Source organism: Chrysemys picta, chromosome 8 (genome assembly GCF_011386835.1).
Source record: "Chrysemys picta bellii isolate R12L10 chromosome 8, ASM1138683v2, whole genome shotgun sequence".
Taxonomy (NCBI): Eukaryota; Metazoa; Chordata; order Testudines; family Emydidae; genus Chrysemys; species Chrysemys picta.
The window spans coordinates 6541144-6548666 of record NC_088798.1 but is presented as its reverse complement, the minus strand read 5'-3'; the positions used below and the strand labels follow the sequence as shown (position 1 = coordinate 6548666).

The 7523-nt window shown below is 44.8% G+C and overlaps 1 protein-coding gene across 1 annotated transcript in view; it reads right to left on the bottom strand.

Moving 5' to 3' along the window:
* Positions 1–2182: 2182 nt before the first annotated feature.
* The window catches only part of FOXE3 (forkhead box E3), a 31117-nt gene continuing 25776 nt past the window's right edge, over positions 2183–7523 (bottom strand). The window contains exon 4 of the mRNA XM_065553791.1: positions 2183–3292. The gene's annotated coding sequence lies outside the window, so the exon portion shown is untranslated. The remainder of the gene's footprint in view (positions 3293–7523) is intronic.

Sequence of the window (7523 nt, the reverse complement as noted above, 5' to 3'; positions counted from 1 at the left end):
CCAGGGACGGTGCGGTCTCCCTCTTGGAGCCTGGATTTTCGGGGGCACGCGTTTCTCTACCTCAGCGACGCCGGGCTATCCTCAGCCCGTCTCAGCAGACCGAGAAGAACACGCCAGTTCTAGATTCGCAGCAAATCGAAGCGACCAAACCGAACTAGATGCAACATGCAGCGTGCTTCGCTCCATACCTGGACCATCACTCCAGGCCGGTTTCTTAGGCACCAAGTGTGACATCCTTTGCCCTCATCCTGTTCCTTGGTCTCAAGAATTCATTGGACGGGGAGGCGAGGGGGGGAAATCACAGATCAAAATACTGGCTGCACTGACTATCCTGGGGAGGGGGGGGGGATAAGAGGGCGGAACTGAAAACACGCTGATGCTAAAATACGGATTGCGAATCAAATCCACCCCCCACCCACTAAAACTGTGCTCAGCTAGAGAGATAGGGCAGAAGGACTTCGCGGAGGCAGCTCCGGCTACGTGTAAAAAGAGCAGAAGGGCTGGGGAGGCCGGGGGACGCTTTCCGCAAGGGGTTAACACGACGCTGGTTTCGCCACTGTCCCTGATTAGGAGCTTGGCCAGAAACGCGCCTGGGAAAGATGCAGATCAGAGCTGCGGGGACTGGGCCCATTCAGGGCATTCCCAGGGGAAAGGTTTCCACGGGAGCTCACCTCCTTGGCCAACGCACCTTCCGGACCACTAACAGGTCTTACGTTTACCCCATGCAGGTTTTAGGATGCCCCACGTAGATAGATCGCTCCCAAGGAGCCAGTTTATTTGCACTGCGCATAGGGCCAGGAGCGCTCGCTTTCTCGGGGAGATGCTCAGCTCACTGATGATTTAAAGAAAGCTGCCACTGGACAGGTGGGGGAAAATGCATCTTCAAGCTCAAGGCAAAGCAACTCCCAGAAAGTGGCTTTCAGAGGTAAGAATAGGTCTCCCAACCATCGCCTTTTCCCACAGGACAGCCCAACTTTCGGGCCTGATCCTTCTTCCCGTCCCTATCCCCAGTCTCCCGCTGCTCTTACATTTATCCAGGAATGTAAGATCGATGGAACAATATATGAATAGGGTGCCGCTGATTCGGCGCAGGCTTTCCGACCCCGCGTAGTATCGCACGGCTGAGCGTGCCCCCAAATCACCACCGTTTTGCAAAAACCGAAATAGCCGGAAACAGATCAAAAGCGGCTTCTAGGATGAAGATTGTCCAGGCAGCTGCCCCCGGTTGTACCTGCGACGGACCCCAGGCCACGCCACTAGCAAGTGACTTTAAAATGAGAATGGAGATGCCTTGCTTCGAATCAATACACACCCTTTTTAGCACCTTTATACTGGCGTCAGCGCGAGGCTTTTGTCCCTTTCGAAAATAGCTTGGCCTCCTATCAGGAGAATCCTCCAGAAATTCCTCCCCTCCTCAGGGCTGAAAACAGGGTGTTACAACCTACAGCAATGCACCAACTCACAGGGTCCCTCTCCCGAGCTATGGCTTTATGTATCGCGACTCTAAATGAAGCCAGGGATGGCGGAGAAAGCGGTGATCAAATGAACCTCGTTAGATTTGAAAGACTTTATTTCCATCCAGCTAATGAGGCGTGTGTGTAATGTCCGCATACACCCTGCCCCCCACTTTCTTCAGTATCCCCCCTCCTAAAGGGGGGCTGGTTAATTCACGAGATTTACCAATTTTTCTTGTGGCGAATTAAAGAGGAGGAGTTAATTAGCAACAGGGTACTGGCCCTGTAATCCAATTAGTTTGTAATAGGGGATTTTTATAGAGGGAAGATTTTGCAGTGTCTTCCTTAACTCCCCCCCATTACCACCAATTTTACTCCTGGCCCTCCCAGAATTAGGGGTCGCCTGAGTCATCCCTGAAATCGACCAGGCTAAGCGTGTGAAAAAGGATTAATCGCATGAAGGTCGGCAAGATCGGTGATAATAATTCGAATTCAGTCCAGGGCCCTGGGGTGGGGAAAGTGGTTCGCTTCACACAGGTGTGAGGGCGCTTCTGCAGGCAGGGTTCCGCGTGGGGAGGAGAGCTCCCGGCTGATACCAAACAACTGGGATTTCAACAAGTGGGCTTTAAAAAAGAGCCCCACATTTAGCAGTGTGAGAAACAGCAGTGATGAATTGCAGCTCGCGGCGGCTGGGGAACAGGTGCGACCATTTGGTGGTCAAATCTCCAGCACTAATACCGCTGAACTGGGCCAAGCAGCTGCATCCTCCCCGCTTCCAAATACCGATCACAATTATTCAAATCCTAACGACTTGGGCACAGGCTCGCTACAATTAGAGGGCTCCTTAATAAATTTCAGCAGTGCATGCCAGGCATTTTCCTGGACGTCTCAAGTTCAAATCGATATGCAATAGCCCGCATCCCATAAACAAACTGAGTCATTTCCTTTTTTTAGCGCTGGAATCAAAGATGGGTTTTATTTACCATTTAAAAAGAAGCAGACACTTACTGATTCAGGGGAAACTCCGCGTGTGTAAACACAACAGCTGCGCTCTCTCCCTTTTACACCCCTTTAATCCCAATAATATGCATTGGGAATATATATATATATATATATTATTCTAAATTAAGGACTAAATGCTCCGGATACTTGCCATCGTTTCTATCCGCTTTGTTTAAATTAGCTATTGAATAATCAGAGCCTTGGAAACCCGATCAGGAAGGACAAATGTAAGAGCAGGGGCGACTTTTCCTACTTTTATTAAGTAAAAATAATAATGATGCCTCCCCTGCCTAAACGAAAGTGTTTAAAAAAATCCGAAGCAGCTGCGAGCGATTCCGACCACACACACAAAACGTGCGATTGAATTTCCGCTTTGTATATTTCATGGCTCGCAGTAACTGCCGGGAGCTGGTGTCTTTATGGGCGTGGAACAACTTTTTATTTTAAAATCATTAAGTAAAGGTAAAGACGGCAGCTGCTAAACCCTCCCCCAAATTCTGCAGTCGAATCCAGAGCGGACAGGGTGAGAACCATCCCAGAGGAGGCAAAGACGAAACTGACAAAGGATTACTTGGCGCTGAAAATCTCCACTCATCGCTATATATAGACGCTTGAACTCCTGCCTGGTGGAGTCACACATCAGAATCCAGTTCGATCGGCTTCAAAATGTCCTCGCCGTTAAGTTGGCAGGCTGAGCCCCGCCAAGAAATCACCAGTCGATATGAAACAGATGTGGGGTTATGGTCCTAGAATTCCCATCAATGGGGCAAACAGTGCAGTGCCCAGGCGGCATGAAGTGACTGGTTTTCGTGCCCTTCCCTTCAACAGCTGCTGCCCTGTCGAAATACCAAATAAAATTCGATCAATGCTAACCAGGCTCCTAGATAAACCACGAATAGCAACTCAATAATAATCAACTCATCGGCCAAGGCTACGGAGACACTTTGCTGCTATTACAAACTAGAAACCCTTAGATTTGAAACCCCGTAGGGGCCACGCGACCAGAAAGATTTCAAAGAAACCATAAATACAGGAGATTTTTTGTTTCTAGGGAGGCAGGAAGGCTCAGTTCATCTGGTTTACTCCACAGAGATGCAATCAGTTCGCGTTTGTCAAATCTCTTCGAGTGTGTACCTCAAATTCCTCTCTTATAACACACTGAACTAAAGTAAAGCACATGGGGAGTGAACAGGCTTTCGTTCTAAATATCACATGCCTAGATCGGCGATGACTGACATTTCTAAAGAAAAATAAAACTCCGTTTCAGATCAGCAATGGCCTGAGAGGAAACAAATTTTGAAGGACACTTTCCCCTTTAATTCTAAGAGCACTTCGGTAGGTCCTATTGATTTGAAGTTCATAGCCCCAGTGCTCAGTTTTATCCCACCAGATTGGCTATTCATGTTTGGGGTGGCTTATTATGGACCAAAATATATATATAAATAAGGTACCTAGCCCTTCTGAAAGGAGTGCGGGAGAAAGAGCTTCGACTGATATGACAGATGGTCACATCATAGAATTTGTTGTAAGGTTTTTTTTTTAAATGGTTAGTTGGCATATTGGGCTTCAAAATGAGACAGACAATAGGCCAGTCATATTGTTGAGGCAGGAGTCTATCCGAAAAGGGACACAGACAATGCTTTCTTTTAATTTTACAAATACTCTCAGGTTTAAGGGGAAACAAACAAAAACCCCATGCGCTGTCTCTAGGCAGGATTTCTATTCAGTTCCCAATTCCCTCAATTCTCCCCCAAATCTATCATCTGTTAGTGACAGATCTCTCCCCCTTTTTAGATGGATTTATAAAATATTTTAGGGGGGAGGTCTGCCATTCAAAATGGCTACATAATCAAGTTTGTTTCCTATGTTATTGTTCCCTGATGTGACTTGTACACATTACAAAAAAGTTAGACTGCAAAAATAAGTTAGCAGATCAACTTTGCTAAACCTTCTCCTTATTTTCATTATAAACCTCTGTTATGTTCTTTATTACCCCCAACCGAGTGGAAACGTGTTAGGCTAATGTTTATTTGTTGTGTATTTCACCTTAGCAAGGGGGGATACACGATTTTTCCCCAGAGCTCCACATTTTAAAATTTCCCTTAAGGTTTAAAACAGACTGCCTAATCACAAGGTCTTGGCCTTTAAATAAAATAATTAATACTTCAGCCTTCATGAAACTGGTGGAAACAGGTGGGGACCCAGCTGATCCCACTGATTTCAACAGGTAAAATCCCCTCTGGCTGGCTTCAGTGGGAACAGGCTTGGGCCCAGTCCAGTTTTAAGGCTGAAACAGTGATGAGAGCATGTTTTCCCTATGATAAACCTTAAGTCAACCTGTCTGGAATCTTAGGCTTTTTCATTTGCCAAAGGTTATTGAGAGTAAAAGAACAATTCCAGGAGCACCCTCTTTAGAAGTAAGGACTTGATTTCTTATGTCTAGTTCCTTGCATTGAGATTGTCCATGCACAGGTCTGCAGTGAATTGATGTTAGCCAGATAAGTCTTTCTTAGCCAAGGGCCCGATCCTGTACTCCTTACAGGAATAACTTCCAGTGGGATTTGTCTGTATAGAGGGTGCAGCATTGTGCCCTCTGCTTATGTTGGTCAGACTGATGCAGTACTTGCTTGGTTTGTCTAGACATATGTAGGTTGTTATTTGGGAACTTTTGGATTTCCACTGTGGACAGGTTTGCTCCTGGGTTCTTTCCAGATGATCTATTGGGTTTTGCTTTTTTTATTTTTTTAAATGCTTCCTCGGTTGAGTACCATTTATGTTCACTTATTCTGATGAGACTCATCCCCAGATCCCCGAAGGCTTGCTGATGGATTTTGCTGCATTGCCTTGTTGTTATCAAGCATTGGCTGTCCTCTAACTCTTTTGAAAACCGTAAAAAGACAGCTCTGTTGTTGCCTGGGCTATCCCGGGGGTCTCTTTTTCCACTTATGCGATTTTCCTTTGATGCTAGTTCTCTTCTTTCAGTTTCCAAGGTTCAGAATTTCTGATCCCTCAGTGACTCTGACCCTCCTTTTCAGCCACATATTACTCAGATTGCAGAAGCTGACTTACTACGATTTAGGCCTGTTTCCAGTCTGTGGCTCATGCTACAGTATCCTCTCATGATGCTGGCTCTCAAAATGCTTTTATCACAGCCTCGGTACACATCCCAGATACTTCCATCAAGTTGCATCCTGCAGAGTATTCTACTGTTGGAATAGTCACTGCTGTGCTCAGGTGTTTTAGATCTTCATCGCTTTAGCCAACCATTTTTAAACGTAAGCGTCTAAAATGAGGTACCTAAATAAAGAATGGCCTGATTTTCCAAAATGTTGAGCACTAATTATTTTCATTGATTTCAGTGGGAGCTTTGGCTGGTTTTTAAGAACGCCTATGTGATTTTAAGAACACAAGTCCAGTGGAGTTTCCCTCTGGTGGGGGAAAAAAAAATCATACCATTAATTTAGGTGCATAAATATGGATTTAGGGGCTTAGCTTTAGGCACTCAGGTTTGAAAATACTTATCCTTGTCCCTCCCTTATAGAGCTTACTTCCATCACATATTAAACTATGCCCAACACTCAACCTTGGATGAAGTCTTAATACTCAGCTGTTTAACCCTGCTTGATACAAGCTTTTTGTATAGTTCCTTGTCATTCTCCTATGAAAAGACTGATATACACGCAAGTGACTTAGTGGAACTTGGAGTTCTCAACTCAGAGGACCACGTGCATTTTTGAAAACACACGAAATTTGGTTCTCCTTTTTGCCATTAGGAAAAAAAAAACACACCAACACGTCAGCCAAATGCACAAGTGTGTTGAAGTTAGTTGTGCTTTGGCACATGTGGCCACACACATATTTAGAAAAGGCAGCATGCCATCCACACAAAGAAAAATATCCCTAAGAAAACAGATCTGTTAATCACTATTATTTTAAATCCCAAAATAAAGTTAGAAAAATCTCAGGGAATTGTATAAGGGATAATATTTTCCAACTGGGTGTCTGCAGTAACACATCTGAATAAAAGGCCTGATTCATACAGATGCTGAGCAAAACAGCCTCTATTGAAAATTTTGACCAAGATTTTTCAAGGGCCAGATGTTCAAAGTCTGTATTTGTTCATGCCTAGCTTATGCCCAGACATTCCAGTTGCATGCAGGTACATGAACTATTTGTGCACGTGTATGGCAAGCTAGGAGCCCATCTGGCCTCATGTGTGCAGAGACACCTGGTTTGAACACTGGGTATGTGTGTGCATAATAGGCATAAAGAACAGGAGTGCTTGTGGCACCTTAGAGCCTAACAAATTTATTTGAGCATAAGCTTTCGTGGGCTACAGCCCACTTCTTCGGATGCATAGAATAGAACATATATTGAGGAGATATATATACACACATACAGAGCATGAAAAGGTGGGAGTTGGGCTCTCAGGGTTGGTAAGACAACTCCCACCTTTTCATGCTCTATGTGTGTGTGTGTGTGTGTGTATATATATATATATGTTCCATTATATGCATCCGAAGAAGTGGGATGTAGCCCACGAAAGTTTATGCTCAAATAAATTTGTTAGGCTTTAAGGTGCCACAAATACTCCTCTTCTTTTTGCGGATACAGACTAACACGGCTGCTACTCTGAAACCTGTCATAATAAGCATGTGCCCATAATAATAAAAATAATATTCTAGGTCTTCTATAGTACTTTGCATCAGCAGCTCCCGAAGTGCTTTACAAAGGAGGTCAGTACCATAATCAGTTTCCCCATTTTATGGGTGAAGATGGAGAAGTTAAGTGACTTGCCCAAGGTCACCCAGAAGACCAGTAGCAGAGCTGGGAGTGTGTGACTGCACTTTAACACATCGAAGGGTGAAAATCTGGCTTTTGCATGCACATGCTAATATGCAGTATATTTGACCCATCAGTCCCAAATAATATGGCCAGAAGTACTTTATATACTCGTTCATAAGCCGAATTTTTTTAGTAAAAAAGGGCAGCACCAGAGATGGGAGTCGGCTTATGAACAGCTATAGAGGGGGAGAAGTAGCGGCTTATCCTGATGGCCTGGGAGCC